Below are 20,977 nucleotides of genomic sequence, written 5' to 3' on the forward strand. Positions count from 1 at the left end.
TAATATCTCTTGTGAAATAGAACACTACTAGATAACTTGAAAATGTGGCACTGCAATTTTTTTCCCATCAAACTAATTTCCTTTAAACCTCTATGTTCTTGAAGCAGCATCCATCAGATCTTGTCAGCAGCACAATGAGGCACCTACTGTATATTGTCAGTGGAATACCAATTACCCTTAATTTTACCACATGTCCAATCAAAAGAGCTATTGCTTTCACATGATGGCAGAAGGTCATTAAAACAAATGATCTTGCTGCCAGACAATGACAACAAAACCGCAGCCCAGTAAGTAGTGTATCTGTTACTGGGCACTGACAGGACACTAAATGCTGTGCTGCACTCGCTTTTTCATTCTGACTTGTTTCAGGTGATCTGATGGCCTGAGAGCTATAGCTAAAACATGCTCTCCTAACTTAACCTTTTAAGATACAATCTTATTTGCTTCAGACATATAAGTACACAGATACTTTTAATGTCATAGCTGTCAAATTCTGTAGCTCTTCCTTTGCTTTCAGCTGTTGCTTGCAGTTTTAGTTCGTAACAGTCCCTTCCAGAAGAAACAGCAGCCTGTCCTTTAGTACCCTGAATGGCGGTTCTTCAACCCTGTGACAATGGGCGCTGGTGGATTACTTAAGATGTTACAGTTTGTCTGGGTTCAGTCATCTGGATTCTCTTAAGTCTTTCATTTCATATTCTGCTGTGAACCATGACTAGTTCAATGCTTTCTTCTGTTCAGGACATCAGAGAATTTCCAGATTCTAACTTTCTCATATTTCTCCTCGTACTCAGTTTTGAACTTTCTTCTTGTAAGACAGTTGCCTGTTTTCCTTTCTTCAGCTTGAGAGCAAACTGCTTTGCAAAATTCCAAAGTAATCCAGTTACTACTGTACAATTGGAAGGTGCTATTCACAGTTCTGAGTCAATCGCACAAAGTTACTAAAAATGCATTAATGCTTTTACACTCAAAAAATAACAAAACTCTACATACTGATAACAGATACTAATTTCCCTACCATTTATGCTTTCAAGATACCTGCAAAAGTAAAATAGAGAAACAAAATTGGAAATAGAGCATGAGTGACAGCAAAAAAAATCCTACTCTATATGTAAGAATTTCAGTTCAAGCCTTTGCCATTTTTTTTTGTGCTGAGTTATTCCGCTGGTTTTGCTCAACAATACCTTCAACGCTGAGAGCTCCTGCAGAGATGCTGCACTGGTAGCAATCAGAAAAAAAGGATTTTTATGCTTACTGTGCAATAGTTTAGGCACCCCGTTTGTGATTTTTTTTTTTTCCTGAGTTTTTTTTTGGTTTGTTTTTTTTTTTCCCCAGAGTATGTTTTTGGGTTAACTTCTTGTTAGAAAGCAAAACGTGCACTGATGGTAAATGGTCCCATGAGAGGTTCTCAGCCTGTCTGTAAATCAGGTTGCAAGTGAGCATCCAGAAAATGAGCATTGTGTAGTCATTGACCAGGTGACCACATCTCTTCCCCCTCCTCCACAGCTGAGGAGAGTTTATTTTCTTCAAAGTGTCACCAGAATGTTTTTACCAGGGAAGAAAAAAAATGATGTAGTGGTTACACAAGTCAGTTGTAATCTCCCAGCCTCCTGATAATAAGCAGATCTCTTCCTAAGTGGTGTCCTGAGAAAGGATGGTGCTTCCAGTCTGCTTAATTCACCAAATGCAGAGATCAGAGGTTTGGGTTAGAGGCCTACAGATATATGAAAGCCATTGCCTATACCATCGGCTCCAACCAACCCCAGGAGGGTGTCCTGACTTGATGGAGTGGGAGCACGTGCTAATGTAGTGCAGCACAGCTCTAGTAAGTCTGAGTTTTCACTGCGGTATATTCTAAAAGCTTTACTTGAAGCCATTGACCCAATGCCCAAGGATTAACTTTGACTAACTATTGCAAGTTGGTGAAAGGATGGAGCAAAAGTGAGACCTGAAGTGAGAGAAGTCCTGTCCTCCAGGGTGAATGTTTTAACTAATAATGCTTTAACTAACAAAGTAATTGCGGGAAAAGGAGAAAGGTGTTTTTTCATTATCTTATGTTTCACACTGCCAACTCAAATTTGGTCAATTCAGAAAAGCCTTAATGTATTCTCTGTGCTCTGTCTCCTGAGCAGTTACAGCTTAAATCATGAAGAGGGGAATGAAGACATGTAGCAATTTGCAGGAAATGTATTTGGTGTAGAGGACTTAATACCTACCTGTTGTGAATTCATGACTCTATACTGAATTTTGTTTTCTAATGTTTACTTTAAAGCCATAAAGTACTGCTTATTTAATCATGTCTTTAGGAATGAATATCAGTGTCCATGTGTTTAAAATACATTTCTAGCTCTTGCAGTTCCAGGGGAAAAAAAAGAAAATTTGATCCACTTGATGCACTTTAGTATTTCAGAAAAGAGCAAGGAAAAGAGAAGGCCAAGGATCACTAATCATAAGTATTAAAAAACAGTCAGCCAAATTCTGAAAGCAAGCCTGAGTCACTTAAAGTCTCTGAGATTAAAATAATAATAAAAGCTACCTTTTGATGTCAGAGATTCAGCAATCTCTGCTTTCAGTTTTTTTGCAACCAAGAGCCCAGAAACTTAAAACAGACTTTTTCAAATAATTCAAAAAGCTGAATACCAGATATTTCTGGACTGTATTTCACACTTTATCGTGTATTTCTGGACTCGTGATAAAACCTCCACAATTGCTAGTGCTGCAGTTATCAGCCAGAGAAGGCTCCTGTAGGAAGATGCAAAATGCAGAAAGATCTAATACTGCATTTAGAGCAATGGTTGCTGTATTATTTTCTGCAAATGCTTCCCTCATCACTTTGTCCTGTGACCTGCATGTGCTGGTCTTCTTTTCTAACTACTTTCTGTTCCTTATACAAAGGCATTTTTTCATCTGAGTCTTTTTAATGAAGTTTTACATACCTGAAAACAAAGAAAATATTCCTTGCACATGCAACTGCCGTTTTTCTCTTCAGGAGGTGAGAAGGAAAGATGAAGCTTTACATACTTGAGAACCACCAAAATATTCCTTTGCACATGCAGTTGCCTCTTTGGGCGTAAGCTGGTGGCACTGATCGAGAGAGCTTTACACTAGAATCGATGGGGGAAAGGGATACCAACAGGATTGCAGTAGGTAAGCCAAGGGTTGGATGGCATCGCCTGAGGGTGGCAATGCTAGTGGAAACATTTACACTGCTCCTGGGAGCACGGAGGGCTCAGGAGCATGTCTGAAATGCTTGTACACTAATGCATGCAGTACGAGAAACAAACAGGATGAACTGGAAGCGTTGGTCAGCTTAGCCCAGAGCTACGATATCATTGGTATTAGTGAGACTTGGTAGAATGAGTCCCACGATTGGAGTGCTGGGATGGAGGGCTACAGGCTGTTCAGGAGGGATGGGCAAGGCAGGCGAGGTGGAGGTATCGCGCTGTATGTAAGGGAGAGGTTTGATTGTACAACCTTTACAGTTAAGCGATGGTATAGTTGAGAGCCTCTGGGTGAGGGTTAGGGGGATGGAAAACAAAGGAGATGTTGTAGTGGGTGTCTACTACTGATCTCTCAGCCAGGATGCAAGCACTGATGAGTTATTTTATAGGCAGTTAGGAGAAATTTCTGGATCGATAGCCCTCATCCTTATGGGAGATTTCAACTTCCCAGACATCAGCTGGGAATATCATACTGCTGTGATGAGCAGGTCTTGGAAATTCTTGAAGTTTGTAGGAGATAACTTCTTGTCACAGGTACTCAGTGAGCCAACTAGGAAAGGTGACCTCCTAGGCTTGCTATCTGTGAATAGAGAAGGACTCATGGGGTATGTGATGGTAGGTGGCTGTCTTGGATACAGTGATCATGGAATGGTTGAGTTTAAAATTTTCGGTGTAATGAGAAAAAAGGACAGCAGAGTTGCTACCCAGGACTTCAGGAGAGCAAACATTAAGCTATTCAGGGAGCTATTTAGCAGAGTACCCTGGGAATCTACTTTTGAGGGCTTACGGGTCCACAAGTGCTGGTCAGTTTTTAAGAAGCACCTTTTAGAAGCACGGGCGCAGGCAATTCCACCATGTCGTAAGTCAATCGAGCAGGGCAGAAGACCAGTTTGGCTGAATGGGGAACTCCTCATGGAGCTCAAGAGGAAAAAGAAATGTATGATCTCTGGAAGCAAGGTCAGGCTTCGCAGGAAGAGTACAGAGCTGTGGTTCCTATATGCAGGGAGAAGACACAAAAGGCCAAAGCTCAATTAGAGTTGAAACTGGCCAGTGTTGTGTCAGATAACAAGAAGGGCTTTTTAAGTACCTTAATAGCAAGAGGAGGTCTAAAGAAAACATTGGACTGATACTTGTTGTGGATGGTCATCTGACTAAGAGGGATGAAGAAAAAGCAGAGGCATTCAATGCTTTTTTTGCCTCAGTCTTTAATAACACTGATAGACCTGGGCTGTGCAGTCCCCTGAGTCGGAGGACCACGAGTGTGGGAACAGTGACTTTCCATTTGTGGACACTGAAATTGTAAGGGACCAGCTGTATCAGCTGAATGTTCACAAGTCCGTGGGGCCTGATGGGATTCATCCCAGAGTACTGAAGGCGCTAGCGGATGTTGTGGCAGGACTTCTCTCGATCGTCTACCAAAGTTCTTGGGAGTCTGGGGAGGTCCCTGCTGACTGGAAGCTAGCCAGTGTTATTCCAATTTACAAGGGCGTGAGGGAAGACCCAGGAAACTACAGATTTGTTAGTCTAACCTCAGTTCCTGGAAAAATTACGGAGAAGATTATACAGGGTACTATTGAAAGGCATTTAAAGAATAATGCAGTCATCAGGCACAGTCAACATGGGTTCACAAAGGGGAAGTCCTGTTTAACTAATTTGATGTCTTTCTATGATAAGGTCACCCGCCTAGTGGATGAAGGGAATCATAGAATGGTTTGGGTTGGAAGGGACCTTAAAGATCATGTAGGTCCAACCCCCTGCCATGGGCAGGGACACCTTCCACTAGACCAGGTTGCTCAAGGCCCCATCCAGCCTGGCCTTGAACACTTGCAGGGATGGGGCATCCGCAGCTTCTCTGGGCAACCTGTTCCAGTGCCTCACCACCCTCATAGTGAAGAATTTCTTCCCTATACCTAATTTAAATCTACCCTCTTTCAGTTTAAAGCCATTACCCCTTGTCCTATCAATACATGCCCTTGTAAAAAGTCCCTCTCCAGCTTTCTTGTAGGCCCCCTTCAGGTCCTGGAAGGCTGCTATAAGGTCTCCCCAGAGCCTTCTTTTCTCCAGGCTGAACAACCCCATCTCAGCCTGTGTCCATAGGAGAGGTGCTCCAGCCCTCTGATCATCTTTGTGGTCCATGCCCTTCCTATGTTGGGGGCCAGAGCTGAATGCAGTACTCCAGGTGGGGTCTCATGAGAGTGGAGTAGAGCTGCTGGCCATGCTTCTTTTGATGCAGCCCAGGGTATGGCTGGCTGTCTGGGCTGCAAGTGCACATTGCCGGGTTATGCTGAGCTTCTCATCAACCAACACCCCCAAGTCCTTCTCCTCAGGGCTGCTGTCAATCCATTCTCCACCCAGCCTGTATTTGTGCTTGGGATTGCCCTGACCCATGTGCAGGACCTTGCACTTGGCCTTGTTGAACTTCATGAGGTTTGCCCGGGCCCAGCTCTCAAGCCTGTCACGGTCCCTCTGGATGGCATCCCTTCCCTCCAGCATGTTGACCACACCACACAGCTTGCTGTCGTTGGGAACCTTGCTGTGGGTGCACTCACTCCCACTGTCCATGTTGCCAACGAAGATGTTAAACAGCACCAGTCCCAATACTGACCCCTGAGGAATGCCAGTTGCCGCTGGTATCCACTTGGACATCAAGTCGTTGACCGCAACTCTTTTGAGTGTGACCATCCAGCCAATTCCTTATCCACCGAGTGGTCTATCCGTCAAATCCATGTCTCTCCAATTTAGAGACAAGGATGTCATGCGGGACAGTGTCAAATGCTTTGTGGAAGTCCAGGTAGATGACGTCAGTTGCTCTTCCCTTATCCACCAATGCTGTAACCCAAGTGTAGAAGGCCACCAAATTTGTCGGGCACGATTTGCCCTTAGTGAAGCTATGGAAGGTGGTGGATGTAGTTTTTCTGGGGTTTAGTAAGGCTTTTGATACTGTCCCTCACATATCCTTCTAGAGAAGTTGTCCAGCTGTGGGATGAGCAGGTTCACGGTGTGCTGAGTGACGAGCTGGCTGAAGGGCACAGCTCAAAGGGTTGTGGTGAATGGGGGTTACATCTGGTCACCAGTGGTGTTCCTCAGGGCTCAATTCTAGGGCCAGTTCTGTTCAATGTATTTATCAATGATCTGGATGCAGGAGTTGAATGTACCATTAGTAAATTTGCTGACGATACCAAACTGGGAGGTGCTGTTGACTCTCTTGAGGGACAAGAGGCCTTGCAGAGGGGTCTAGATAGATTGGAGCATTGGGCAATGACTAATGCAATGAAATTTAACAAGTCAAAATGCTGGATTGTGCACCTAGAATGGAGCAATGCCGGGCACAAGTATAAATTGGGAGAGGAGTGGCTGGAGAGCAGCCCTGCAGAAAGGGATCTGGGGGTGCTGGTCGGCAGCAGGCTCAATGTGAGTCACCAGTGTGCCCCAGCAGGTTCGCCAAGAGGGCAAACCGCATCCGGGGGTGCATCAAACACAGCATAACCAGCCCATCAAAAAAGGTGATTATCCTGCTGTACCAACGCATCACCTTGAGCACTGTGTGCAGTTCTGGGTCCCAAAATTTAAGAAGGATGCTAAAGTTCTTGAATGAGTCCAGAGGAGGGCAACAAAGCTGGTGAAAAGGCTGGAAGGTATGTCCTATGAGGAGTGGCTAAGGACTTTGGGCTTGTCTAGTTTGGAGAAAAGGAGGCTGAGGGGCGACCTCATTGCTCTCTGCAGCTTCCTGAGGAGAGGGAGTGGAGAGGGAGGTGCTGAGCTCTTCTCCTTGGTATCCAGTGACAGGACACGTGGGAATGGTTCAGTGCTGCACCAGGGGAGGTTTAGACTGGACATGAGGAAGCATTTCTTTACTGAGAGGGTGGTCAAACACTGGAACAGGCTTCCTAGAGAGATGGTCGATGCCCCAAGCCTGTCAGTGTTTAAGAGGCATTTGGGCAATGCCCTTAACAACATGCTTTAGCTTGGTCAGCCCTGAATTGGTCAGGCAGTTGGACTAGATGATCGTTGTAGGACCCTTCCAACTGAAATAGTCCTATTCTATTCTGTTCTGTTCTGTTCTATTTTTCCTTTGGGCAGGAGAGAAGGGAAGGATAAAGGAGAGGTCCAACAACGTTAAGATGTAATAATACTGAAGAAAAGTCGTGTTAGTAATGCTTAATTAGTTTGTAGGCAGCTTTGTAAAGGACAGCGACAGTGTTGTATGGATGGCAGGTAATGAACAAACTCTGTATGTTCTGAGTAAACAGAACATGAGTCTGCTCTAATCCAAAAGGCGGAGACCACATTAGCAAGTCACTGAGTCAGAGCTTGTCTCTCCAGTCTTCTCAAAGAACTTGTTCAGGTTTGGTGCCGGATGCTAATGGAGTCACACATATGTTGGCAAAACCAGCTTGCATCTGCCCACAAGGTTATACAAAGATAAAAAAGAAACTCTTCTTTGTGGACAGTCCATTTCACATACTACAAAGTATGCTTAGTAGGTTTGCGAGCTGAAGCAATTTGAACAGTCGAATATGTAAGTAAGCAGACAGACAGACAGACATACGTACATATAAAATGTGTTGCTGAGAGGCTTAGGATGATTTGGTTGAAGATGTAAAGGTATGAGTTAAGTTGGCAGTATCCTCTTGCCTATAGGTAAGATCTTCCTGTCAGCTATGTGAGCTGCAAGAGAAGGGGTTAACCACTGAGTCATTATTACTGGAAATTTGTTCCAGTACAAAAATAATGGAAGCCCTAGTGTTTGATTTGGTGCTTCCTGGCAACAGAAATTCATCTTGTGCCTTAGTCAAGAATCAAACTGAGGGGTAGGGAAGCGTGGTGGTAATAATGTCACAAAACTTGTCAAAAACTTGTTGCTTGCTAAGTAGCCATAGAGATGGATCAGACCATTTACTTAGAAAGCATAAAATAAGTAAAAGGATAAACTGAGATTAACCTGACTACTGAAGTCTGATAGCATTGCTGGGCGCTACACAGCTTTGTTCCGCGGGCTTTTGATCAAGCCTTTTGTAAACAGGCATATATTTTCTTAACTTTTTCTCCATGGTAGCCACTCAGTTACCTGAGGTCTTTGGTTGCCTGCTCGCATAACAGTAGGTTGTGGACATCAGTCTTTCTCATACTTACTGAAAGAAAGTAATATACAACAGTGTTACCAAGTGGAAGAGGGAGAAAACTCTGTTGCAAATACAATAATGACAACCAAATGGCATTTTCGAAGATAGTATTATTTATGGAATACCTTAGCTTTCTGAATTTTACTGTAAATAACATTGTTAATCATGAAGTAACTCATACTTTAAGATGTTAATTTTCACTTTTCTGTGATGATAATTTTGTGCCTGAATGCGTACTCTACTAAGTCCATGTAGGGCGTTCATTTGAAGCTGAGGCACAATGTTTGGACAGATTCTCAATAATTATTGTTCTATATATATGTACTATTCATTCTAATTATGGGCAGCTGAGAATGCAGCTGCAAAATCATCGTATCATTCAGTATACTGTTAGTATTGATTACTGGCAAGGTCTTTTAATTTTTAGAATACAGTGTTTTAAGCTCTCTATATTCCTTGTGTCTCTTCACAGATGTTTTGAACATTATTTTCAAAAACTAAATTTTACAGACTCTGGACACAATATTTTTATATTTAGGGTCTTTTTGTGGAAAAAATAATAATTTTTGAATTAAGTAAATGCTTATAAGAACATGTATACAAACATTTTAACAAGGCAAAAGCTTATAATTAGGAACTGACAAGCAGAGACTTTAAACAAGTCTACCATCTTCCTTGAAAACAGATAAATAGCAAGCAAGAGCAGAAGAGTTGCTAGGTTTGAAAGCTTTAAAAATGGTAAAAGGATAATGAATTCTTCAGACCTGAAGGTGTGTTTCTGAACAAGGGAAAAAAGACACATATTACCTACTGAGGAGAAGAAAAAAAAAAGCTGCTGCCAATCTTTAATATTTTGGATACTGTCTTCTTGCAGAAGCCTTAGTAGCTTTACATTGTTAACATCTAAAATTCCATTCTCTTTGTTTCTTACAAATAGATCTTCTAAAAGCAGTTTGTCTGTGGTGTCTTTAACCGCATTTGCAATAGTTATTTGGACTGAAATTTTCTTCTCTACAATCATAGAAAAAAACATAGCTAAGAACTCTTTCTCCTAACAACATCATTCCCTTTGCTACTGTTACAACTGTATAATTTATGATGTCACTATGTAGAAAGTCTGATTATTTTAACACTTCATACTCTAAAAGGGACGAAAGCAATGCTCTTTTCCTTTCAACCTTTGTGCTCCCAAGACAGTTTTGCTGTCATATGGTGTGTGTTGATCCAAATTTGCAATTCTCAATTCTGTTGTCATTTTCTGTCTGTATATTTTTATATAAATTGCAGCTTTTGTGTCTTATAAATGGCACTGTTTGCTGTTTTCTTTGAGGCATATCCTGTCTTCCCAAAGCTCTTTTCTCAAGCCTGAAATCCACTGATTTAAATGAGCAATTTTTAAATTTTCCTTAATTTTATATAATTAAAAATAGGGTTAGAAGCCAAAGCAAAAAAGATCTTCATTAATAAGATCATTCCAAACTGTAAAATTCACAAGATCAATTGTGCAGTGCTTGTCAGGCCACACCTGGAGTCCTGTGCTCAGTTCTGGTCCCCACAATTCAAGAAAGACGTGGACTGACAGGAGGGGGTCTAAAGGAAGGCCATGAAGATGATCAAAGGGCTGGAGAACCTCCCCTCTGAGGAAAGACTGATGGAGTTAGTCTCTCCCTGGAGAGGAGAGAGCTCAGAGGGATCTCATCACAGTATTCCAGTACTTAAAGGGTGGCTACAAAGAGGATGCCCTTTTTTTCAGACAAAGAATTTGTTGAAAAGTTCCTGCCTTAGTCTAGAAGTGAGTCACAAGCTTATAAGTCTTTGGTGCCTTATCAAACTAAATATAAGCACTGCATTTCCAATCTTCAATATAGATACGTTTTTAGAACCATATATTCAAAATCTGCAAGCATATTTTTATTTGAAAAGCAATTGCTTGACATAATTATTTCATTACTCTATAGACATTGTGATAGAAGGAATAGCAGCCTCTAACTCAGTTTGTCTAGTGCTTCCTGTAATAAAAAAAATGGTTATAACTTTAACAGCTCCAATTCCATCATGATTAGCTGCACATTTTGGAAGCTTGGCAGGAAAGTCTTTGGGTTAGAGAGGTGCCTTTTACTGCCATTATAAAAATTTCTATAGCATTGGCAGAATTACAAACTGTCAGGAATCATAATTTTTTCCATGTACTGTATATTGTACAGATCAGGGCTTTTCACTTCCTGCCAAAACCCTTGACATCTGATAGCGCTGCGTGCATATCAAGAAGGTATCCTGAATCTTCATTCCATACAGAATTCAAAGTCTGACTGGATCGTGGACAAAATGAATCTTCTGCTCTTTAGAAAGTCTGGGGGGAATAGGAACCGATCAAGTAATAAATTCATTCTGTACCTTTTTGTCTTCACTATGATCTGTACCCTTTACTCTCCCTATTAATAAAAATGTCTCTCACTTCATAAAGAATATGCACAAGCTTGAGTGAGAAGACATCTAGGATGGGTACACAAGCCACCTGTCAAGTTACACAACGAAAGCACTATTTAAATATTCTTTGTTGTTTAGCCCACTAAAACAAGACTTGCCAGGTATAAACAACCCTTTAAAAAGGAAGAAAAAAGTAAATCTGGCATGTCTTGGAAACCTCTTTGTGGATATAATAACTAATCATTGAAGGACTCCATCAGAACATCTAATGATTTAATCTCCCATCTTAAACTAATGGCATCAGAAACCTCTGCAGATTTCCCAATTTATATTCCACTCATATTTATTCCTCTAATACCAAGATGCTAAGTTTACTGATAGGAAAAAATTCAGAAAAAAAGATTAGAGAGGTAGCAGGTTATTATAAATCAATCTGACATTTAGACAAATCTGAGCTATGCCATTCTGTGCATGCATCACAGTGAACAATTTCTGTCTGGTAGCATTACAAAATTTTGGTCAATAAACTTGCAATAACAATAACTTGATTACAGAGTGGATTTCCTGAATGATAGGATTTGGTTTTCATAATCATTGTGAAGGTGTCAAGAAACTGTAGAGCTGTCGTGGCAGTAGGGGCTTATGGCATATAGTGATACATGTAATGCATAGGATCACTGTAACGTAACTGAAGCTGGCTGGGAAGAAGTAGGCAGGGGAGTTCTGCAGATTAACGGATGTGAATACAGCAGCCCAGGCTTGTAACAAGAGTTAAAATCACTTGTAGGCAGATCCCACTGCCTGTTTTCAGCAGGACCACAGCCAGTTTACTGTCATGAGGAGGGTCCAGCATTCTTCAGAAAAACACTTCTGTACCTAACAAATCCTCTAGAGATTCGTTGTGCTGCTTTACGTAACAAGACAAGATGCATGCAGTTTTCCTTTATATATATTTGTATGTTAAATCAGTGATTCCTGGAAAAGTTAGGAAGAAAGTATTAGTATTTGGACTGCAACAGCAAGGCAATCAAATGTCTAGCTGCTAGTCCAGTAGTTGTGAAATAATATGACATAGAAAGGAACACCATAAATGTAGTAAATGTAGTTCTGGGATATAGGAGTGTTAAAAAGATGACTAAGATCATTTAAAATGTAAAATGAATTTGTGCAGCATTTTGAGTCCCAGAAGCAGCAAGTACATTAAAGAACAGCAAATGATCACAAAAAGTTATGAAATGTAAGCAGATTAAAAAAACCTTTTGTCACAGATTATATTGGTAATGATAATGTATCGAATGTTTAGAACACCGTTCATATCTAAATCAACAGACTGTTTTCAAACCAAAGCAATTTTAAACTAGTCTAAACCCTTACTTAAGCAGATTCATCATATTAGAAAAGCTGCACAAGTTTTTAGAAGCTAATGAATGAGCTAAAACCAGTTTGTTCTTGACTGCTACAAAAATTCTTAACTCTTGGCCAAAAACTCATCAGTTGAGAAATCCTTTCTTGTTCCTGCCAGTTAAGTTTGTTATTTATAAAGGCACTACTGAAAGGATGTAGCTTGTCTTCTACACTGGTGCTTTATTGTCTGAGATATTTAACATATTTTTCGTCTCTGGAATGTCCCATTTGAGGTCACCAAATTATTTGCAGTTTTATTTCATTAAACCTTATCATTCTTATTTAAAATATGAGGCCATATGTACTCTGGCCTACAGAGTTGATTATGGATAAATTGCCAGTTACTTTTAGACACAGAGAGATTGAGAGAGGTAAAGTTATTTTTTTAATGTGTCCAAGCAGCATGGACACTTAATTTATAGATTTCAATGGGAGCGACGCATGTAACACACTGAAGTGCATTTGAAAGTCCAGATATGCCCTTCTCTACCTCTTTAGGGTTAGAGTTTCAAAAATACTGATGTGCTGAAGTGAAATGTCTACTGACATCTCTTTGCCATAATTATGTGGGAGATAGTAGTAGATCTCCAGACAGCTTGTGATAAGATCAAGATTATGCTTCTCCAGAAACTCAGTGCTAACTGCTTCTTCTCATAGAAGAGCAAGTTGTATTCTTGTTTGTTCTTAACTTTTATGATCTTTCCTGTGACTACTTAACAGACGCTGGTACAGCTATATTTAAAAAAAAATCAGAATTTCCTTGGACATTTTTAGAGGCTTGTTCTTCACCCACTTCATCTTCTCAAAGAATACTTCTCAAAGATACTACAATAATTAAGTTTATTTTCCAGAAATTTCACTTAAATAGCCATCAGTTTCTCTTTACAGTACTGTATCAGCACAGACTTTGTAGCAGTTTGGATAACTAAGATACAGCCAGACAGATGTAAACTCCTAAGTGAATTCATGGTATTTGTCCTCACACTTTTTGATTTATGGATTTTGCAGGCTGTATGTATTTGTATTTTTAAAACAGTCTTAAAATATAGAAATTAATTCACATAGGAAACTGAGGAAGTGATATTATCCTTCTGCATCTACAGACATAATTCTCTCCACATTAGTCAAGGTTTAATTACAGTGGTGAAAATTTTTCTTCCTACACATAAGATAATGCACATTTTAATAGATCTTATTATTTGGAAATGTCTCTTGATATTCAGCGTTTATCATAATTTGACTAACTTTATCTCATTCACTAAATTCAAAATCCAGTTGACGTTTTCCTAGTTTTTTTGTTGCTTCAGCTTGCAAAGCTTGAAGTACTAAAGACCCTTCATCTTTTATTTTTGCCTTTATTGTAAAAGTTAAGCAGGCATTTGATTGACTGTCTGTGTTTAGCTTTGACTGAGGCTAAAAAAAATAAGAGTCCAAGGGAGCCCTTAAAGCATTGAAGTCTGAACTCCCCAGATAACAGAAAAGGATGTGTTATTTGTCTCTGAAACATAAGGACTAGTTGCTTCAGTGAACTGTTTTCAAAAGCTAGTTTCTGAAATGTGACTCAAGGAGAAGTATAAATTATTCTCTCTTTTGACATTCTCAAAAGGTTAAATTGGAAAGGAAACTGCGCCTGTGTCTGAGGTTCTGGTAAATGGAGGGGGAAGACAAGGGCTGAAATAGGAATGTTGCTTTTAGTCAATACAAGTTTTAAGTTTTGTAGTGCTTTCAGTAAGAAAATGCTAAGTATTCAGAAATATGTTGCTTTGATTAAACCTGGATTGTGAAGGTGAAAAGATTAAGTCATCATATGGCTTTTGTATGGTGACAGTGGAGAGAGGACATAATGATACAGCAACTGTGCATGAAGCAATTTTAAGACAAAAGTTACAGTAATTCATTTCAGTGTTACATGGGCAAAATCAGTGTAAGTGGAAGAAGGTCTGAGGAGGTGGCCCAGATCTTATAACCTACATTCTTTATAGTCCTCGGTGCTTACAGATGTTTACATACCCGACTCCAGTTTAACACCAGCCACTCCCTGGTTTCATAGGAAAGAGAACTTCTAAATATAAATTCAAAGCCTTAGTACTCTTGTGGATCTGGTTCTGTACTTCCCTCTATATTCAAATATCTGTAAAATCAATATTGTCTGCCTTGGTTTTATCTCATTTCAATAAGGTACAATGATTATGAGTCCCTGTTGTGGAATGGTGATGATCTGGTGAAGGGATTTCTCAAAGATTAAGGACTAGAAGTGATATCTCCAAATAACCTTACTGGTAAATTGGAATGTAGCTTGGGGAGAACAGAGATAAATGTAGAAGTAAGAGTTTTTAAGCAGTGCAGGGAAAGCAAGTGATAAATGGGCTATTGTAATAGAAATACCGAGAAGTTGTATTCAGAAAAGTCAAATAACAACTGGTGTTAATTTAGTAATTCTTTCTTGCAGCTCAGTAGCGTATATGAGTCACTTTCTACATTTCTTGCTTGAATCCAGCATTGCCACTGACAGTTTGTCCAAGCACATATTTATTTGATCACTTTTTTTGGCTGAATTTTGCTCAACAAGATTGGTCACAGAAGCCAGAAAGATTACCTGAGTGTGTGAGCCATTCACAAATGAACCAAAACTTCATCATTTTTTCTCTTGATGTTAAATTAAAAATAAAGTCCTCTTGATTTCATTGCTATTTCTGCTTTTGTTTTTAAACATGTCATAGGTTTTTTATGCCTTATGCTTTTCATGTTTTATGCTTTGAATCTCAGGTGATATATGTCTGATATTTAAAACAAAGAAAATAATCTTAAATTGCATTTATGATTCTAGAATTTCTTTTATTCTTTGCCACCACCAGATAAAATGTTTGTGTGTCTACTATGATTGCAGTGTCATCTGCAAGTATTAAATATACTCAGCTGATGACACTTTAGTTAGTTTCTTATTTTGTCTTTTCATCACATCTATGTATAAATCAGCAGTGTTAAGTTTACAGTCAAGATTTTATTTTAGTGCTCCCATGATTTATATGAAGTTAATTCATTTGGTAAACTACCTCATTGGTATACATGCTGTATAGTTTTTAATGCAATCAAATTGCAGATCAGTTGCTCTATGTTTCAATTGTATTGGATTCACTGAAGCTTTAACCACCCACCCTAATTATTTAGAGACCCCTTGTGGATAGTTACAACCTTGATTACTATAGACACAGGCAGAATTATAAGTATAGAAAAATCATGGACAATATATAAGATAAAAACAGGAAATATGTATCAATCAAATTACACAAAAATTGAAAATGGAAAAGATCAACTCTGTATGCCTGGAATTGTAATCCTTAACCTTTTCCTTCAGTACAGTTTTGAATACACCCACTAAAGGTTTTTCCACTATTTATTGATGGGAACTGTTGTACTACCTGAGAGTTTATAAATTCCATCTACATTTCATTTTTCATCTTATTACTCATAGGATAGTGATGTAGGTGTTAAATTAGAAACATTCGAAGCTGACAAAGTTGAACTGGCTTAAGAAATTTTAAACAAAAATGCATCACCAAACCTCGAGTTATTCTAAACCATTATACCCATGGGGCTGCCTGGATGTGTACTGCAGCATTTCCAAAGCCATTCTTGGCAGCACGAAAATTGCAGATTTCCTCCTGGGGTCTCCCCAGAGGTCTCAAAGAAATTATAGGGAGAAAGGTCAATTCTCCTGAGAGTCTGCCCTAGGTATCCATAAGCTAGCATTATTCAGAAGTACTCTCAGAAAGCAGGTACCAAGCAGACTACTCCAAATGAGCTGTTTGTCCAACAATGCTTGAAATCCCGCTGTTACCATAGTCTGACTGTGTGTCACAGTTATGTATTCACCAGGGGTCAGTAAGTTTAAGTATTGTGTTTAAAAAAAACTAAGATGATTTCTGCACCCAGAAATGTGGGGAAAGTGGATGCCACGACTTTAGGTGGGGTTTGTAAGAACTTCCCGCCCTAGAAGGAGACTGAGACTCCACCAAGACATAGAAAGTCGTAGCTGCCTACATGCCTCTTTGGAGGCCTCTCCCCTCTCCTATGGATACTTCCCACCTAATCCATAGTCAGTTTGTTTTAGTGAGGTGCTCAGTAGGCAGGGCATCATCAGCGTTTACTTGGATCTCTTGCTGCAGCTTCCAGCATTGTTTGTCACAGAAGCTCCTCAGAAGTGGAATCAGAAATTTGGAGGGTATCCTGACTGCATGAAAAGACCTGTCCTCATTTCTGAACCTCTGTCAGAGCCTACTGTTCCATCAAATACAAATTCATATTTGTTGCAATGGCTCTTCAAGTGTGCCTAGAGAAATTGAGGGAAAGTTTGTTTATCTGGATAAATGTCTCTGTAACAGTACTTTTCCCTTTGCATACACAAAGAAAGAATGGAGCTCTTTCAGCTTCTTTCGTAGGACTTGCTTTTGAGAAACTCTGGTAGGAACCACTCATTTGCATTAATCTCCTGAAAAAAACACATCGGGACCTTCTCGTTCCAGTAGTCAAAGGGAGAGTATGTTCCACCAGCCAGCCAGTTTCCTCTTAACATTAGCTGATCTCAGCTAGGGGATCTGGGATAGGCTTACTTCACAGTGTTTGAGAGAGTTCCAGTATTTGTTTCTTTACTCCTCTGCTTCTACAACTCAACCTTTGTGTTTGAACTTTGCACTCAGAATGCACATATACTCACATTCAAAACAGCCAGTTGCACATTGTACATTTAAAGGAAATTTAAATTTTCATTAGAGTCGCATTTGCAACTCTGATCAATGTGTTGCTGGTCTTTTGCCTCTGGTGGTTATTCTAAAATTTCTCCTCTGAGGGGATGTAATGGATTTTCTTGTGGCCTGCTTATAGCCTGCTGTGGATGTCTGAGTTTCCTCTGCAGGTTAGGTCAAAATGGATTTTAGGATCTGTTGTTTCTTACCTTCTGCACTATTTTTGAAAGTTAGATAGTTGCATCAGAATGTCATGATTTTGGGGGTGGACTTTTTTATCCTTTTTTTTTTCTGTACAGGTGGATCTCTAGCCCACAGGCTAATTGGAACCATGATCTATGTATAACCAAAGAAATTTATCTACCTAAGCTGACCGATAGCCTGAAACAGCTGCTTTGAGATATGAATTGCATCATTCATGTCAAGAACGACCAACACCAAAAGCCACTTCTCTGATGCCCCCCTTCGAGAGAATACTGTGCATGTGGCCATCTAAACCTGAACACCAAGGAGCTAAGGTGAAGAGAAGTCTTTCCTGTTGCAGCCCAGGGGCTCGTTCTCTTGAGAAGTGTAAATAAGAATATTTTCACACCTTCCTTTCTGGGTAGGAAAGAGGTGTCCTCTGTCAATGTCAAAATCTTGCCTGAGAGTAGCACACTAGCTATTTTCAATTTGAGAAATTTGATCATCTACATTAATGTGACATTTCTTAAGGTGAATAAAAGTCCAGTTTCTCTAACACGGTTAGCCAAAATCACATTGAAATTCCATACATCTCTTTCCATTTTAATGTCTCTAAGATTTAGTAGAACATGTTTAATTTACAAGCATTACATTTTTTTAGAATAGTTAAACTTCGAGCTCAGTTCTCATAATAATATATGAGGAATTTAAGCAGATAAACTATTAATACTAATGGGATTGATTCCCTAAGAGCAAGAGAAAAAAACTTGAGCTTTCAGAATGTAATTAGAAAAGAGCTTTCAGAAAATACCTTCTGCCTTCATAATGTAATTAAATTATAGTTAAAGTTGCATTTATACATTGTTAATTAAAGGGGAAAAACAGCACTAACGTCACCAATTAGTTTTTAAATAATATTAATTTGAAGAAAATACCTGCACTTCAATTTCCTTTAACTAAACATTTCAAGCAGGATTCTTCCAGGTCAGAGAGGAGGGCTGTAGACAGGATCCTCTTCACATGCTGTGAGCAGTGTAGGAACCACTAAGTCACACTCATGGAGACTACTTTAAGGGCAAATATGGGATATGTTTCTGTCTCTGTTATTAAAAAGGAGTGATGTCCTATGCTATTTTCACAACAGTTAATTGATTCAAACTTCCTTTGAATTTTGGGGGGGTTATTTACATATTTGAAGGCTAGAGTGTAAACTCTTTGAGACAGGTATTGAATGCTGCTTTGTGTTTGCACCACACCTGCTATACTGTGAATTCAGCCAGAATACAAACAGCCTTTGCAACTTGCCCCAGACAAGTAGGCTCAAGTTGAGAGAGACATACAAACTCCTACAGGAGACCCTAAAAAAGCTCCTTTTGGGAGCTGCCCATTTTCTGTTCTGTATACGCTTACAAGGATCAACCCAGTGACAGCACCTGCAGCAGTCTCTACAGGGATACCAGCCAGAAGTGTGTGTGGGGGGGCTGTCACTTAGAGTTCTGTACTGCCACTGACTATGGGAGTCATCTGCAATGTAAAATCAATAGTATTAGCTGTGCCTTTAGTGGACTTATGGAACAGCTATTGCCTTGTTTCTGGATCTCATACAACTTTGTTCTTGGCTTTGTGACCTGCTTAGTGCCATAGGAGTCAGCTACTTCCTGACTGCTGTTCAGTCTGTAATGGAGCTGGGGACTGACCCATTAATTTAATTGAACATTAAGATGAAAACATTGCAAGCCTTAGAATCTGGTCAGGAATCAGTGAAGAAAGGCCAGGCTGCATTTACAGCAATAGGTTACTTTCCTTAGAAATTTCGATTTTTCAAAGCCAAGATTTTTCATGGAAATGTATAAGATTCAGAGAAATTTTGGTAAGGAAGATTTTATAGGCGTTGCATGGAATTTCTGACCTGATGGAAAAAAGTGCAGGTCCTTGCTCTTTTCTGAGTCAGACTCTGGTTATTTTTGTTTCTGCAATTTTTTTTTCCATATCCAGGTTCAGACCTTGAATTGGTAAACCCCACCAGCACCGGGGAGACAGAGGAGACAACAACCTAGACTAATGTGGTTAGGTGCTTGTGTGGAAAGAAAGAGTGAAATTTCCTGGAAAACCAGACAGGAATTAGCATCTCTGTAGAAAACTGGTGTAGTCTGGCGTGTTGGATTTCTCACGCAGCCTAGCAGGGCACAGGTGAGCCCTTAGGCTAATGAGCAGGGACTATGTGCTCTCCTAAAGCCTCATAGTTGAAATAATTGATGTCTGTCTTATTTATCTAGTGTGGGTTTTACCCTACATTTTACATTACTTACGTTTACCAGGATTCTTTCAGTTTTCAGAGACTTTTAACACTTATATCTTGACAGCACAAGATGTTGCACAGAAGGGGTGGTTGGTGCCTATGGCACGGGAGCAGCCATGCAGCCCTGTGCCTGGGCACCCCCAGGCTCAGCCTTGTGGCGAAGGCAGCTGCCAGGGGACCACACTCTGTGAGCAAGGTGGGAGCCAGTGGGGCAAGGGAAGCCTCTTCTTCCCTCTCCTCAGCCATTTGTGACACCACAACTGAGGGGCTGGCTCCACCCTTGGGGCTCCCCACCACAAGAAAGACACCAGTCCAGTGGATGAGGCTCCGAGGAGAGTGGTGGAGGGACTGTACTGCCCCTGGAGTCCAGTACCCCAGGGGTCAGTCATGGGGGCTGTGCCATTGAACATCTGGAGGAGGCAGCGGAGTGCTTGATCCTCTAGTTTGCAGATGACACCAAACAGGGGGGACCGATCGATGCACTCACAGGCAAGGCTATTATCCAGAGCAACCCAGACAGACTGGAGAGATGAGCCAGCAGGGACATTGTGAAATTCAGCAAAGACAACTGCCAAGTGGAAGGAAACTGCACCTGGGAAGGAAAGAAGCCTTTGTGAGAATACCGGCTGGGGTCTGACTGGTGGGGGAGCAGCTCTGCGGAGAAGGACCTGGCAGTCCTGGTGGACAGCAGGCTGGACATGAGGCAGCAGTGTGGCCTGGCAGCAAAGAAGGTCCATAGCATCATCAGCTGTATTGGCAGCACCATAGGCATTCGATGGAGGGAAGTGATTATCTGTCTTGACTTGGCGCTCGTTAGACCCTCTTCGGAGTATTGCGTCCGGTCTTGGGCCCCTTATTACAGGAAAGGCATGAATAAACTGAAGAAGGTCCAGTGGAGGACCACAGGGGTGGCCAGGAACTGGTGGCTATGTGCCCTGTGAGGGGAAAGGGTGAACAGGCCTTGTTCTGCCTGAGGAGGAGAGGGGTTTGGGGGGACTGTTCCCATAGCTAGGAGGACATGAAGAAGATGGAGTTCAGCTGGGCTTGGTGGTGCATGGCAGGATAAAGGGAGACAGCAGGCATAAATTGAAACCAGGGAGGTTCAGAGTTGATGTAAAGAGAACCGTTTTCCCCATGAAGAGAGTCGTGCATTGGGACAGGTTGCCATCAGAGTCTTCATCCTTGGAGGCTTTTGAAACCCAAGTGGATAAAGCCCTGCGCAGCCTGGTCTGACCTCATAATAGTTGACTTGGCTGGTCACGTAGGATGCCGGTCTACTACGATGCATGATGATGCGCACAAGTGAAGAAGCTGGAGTTCAGGTCGCCTTTAGTGACTCGGACAATACCACCAGTGCACAGGACAGCAGGGAGGCCTCCAAAGACTGCTGTTGGGGCTGGCTCCCGGCACTGCAGGGACACTGTCAAGCATCGTTGCAAGGTCATGGGGCAACAGGAGGGGATTGGTGGAGCAGGGACAGTTTCTGAGGCCTGGAAAAAACACCAGAGTGCCCCCACCTTCCAGATGGGCAAAGGGGAGGAATGCAAAGTGCATCTTCACCAGCCATACTTCATAGTTGAC

At 40.9% G+C, this 20,977-nt stretch overlaps 1 long non-coding RNA gene across 2 annotated transcripts in view; it reads left to right on the top strand.

The window, feature by feature from the left end:
* Nucleotides 1-19,074, top strand: part of LOC142405959 (uncharacterized) — a 26,854-nt gene extending 7,780 nt beyond the window's left edge. For both annotated transcript variants that reach the window (XR_012774402.1, XR_012774403.1), the window contains exon 3: nucleotides 17,214-19,074. This is a non-coding gene — a long non-coding RNA (uncharacterized LOC142405959). The remainder of the gene's footprint in view (nucleotides 1-17,213) is intronic.
* Nucleotides 19,075-20,977: the final 1,903 nt, after the last annotated feature.

This window comes from Mycteria americana, chromosome 2, assembly GCF_035582795.1.
Source record: "Mycteria americana isolate JAX WOST 10 ecotype Jacksonville Zoo and Gardens chromosome 2, USCA_MyAme_1.0, whole genome shotgun sequence".
Taxonomy (NCBI): domain Eukaryota; kingdom Metazoa; phylum Chordata; class Aves; order Ciconiiformes; family Ciconiidae; genus Mycteria; species Mycteria americana.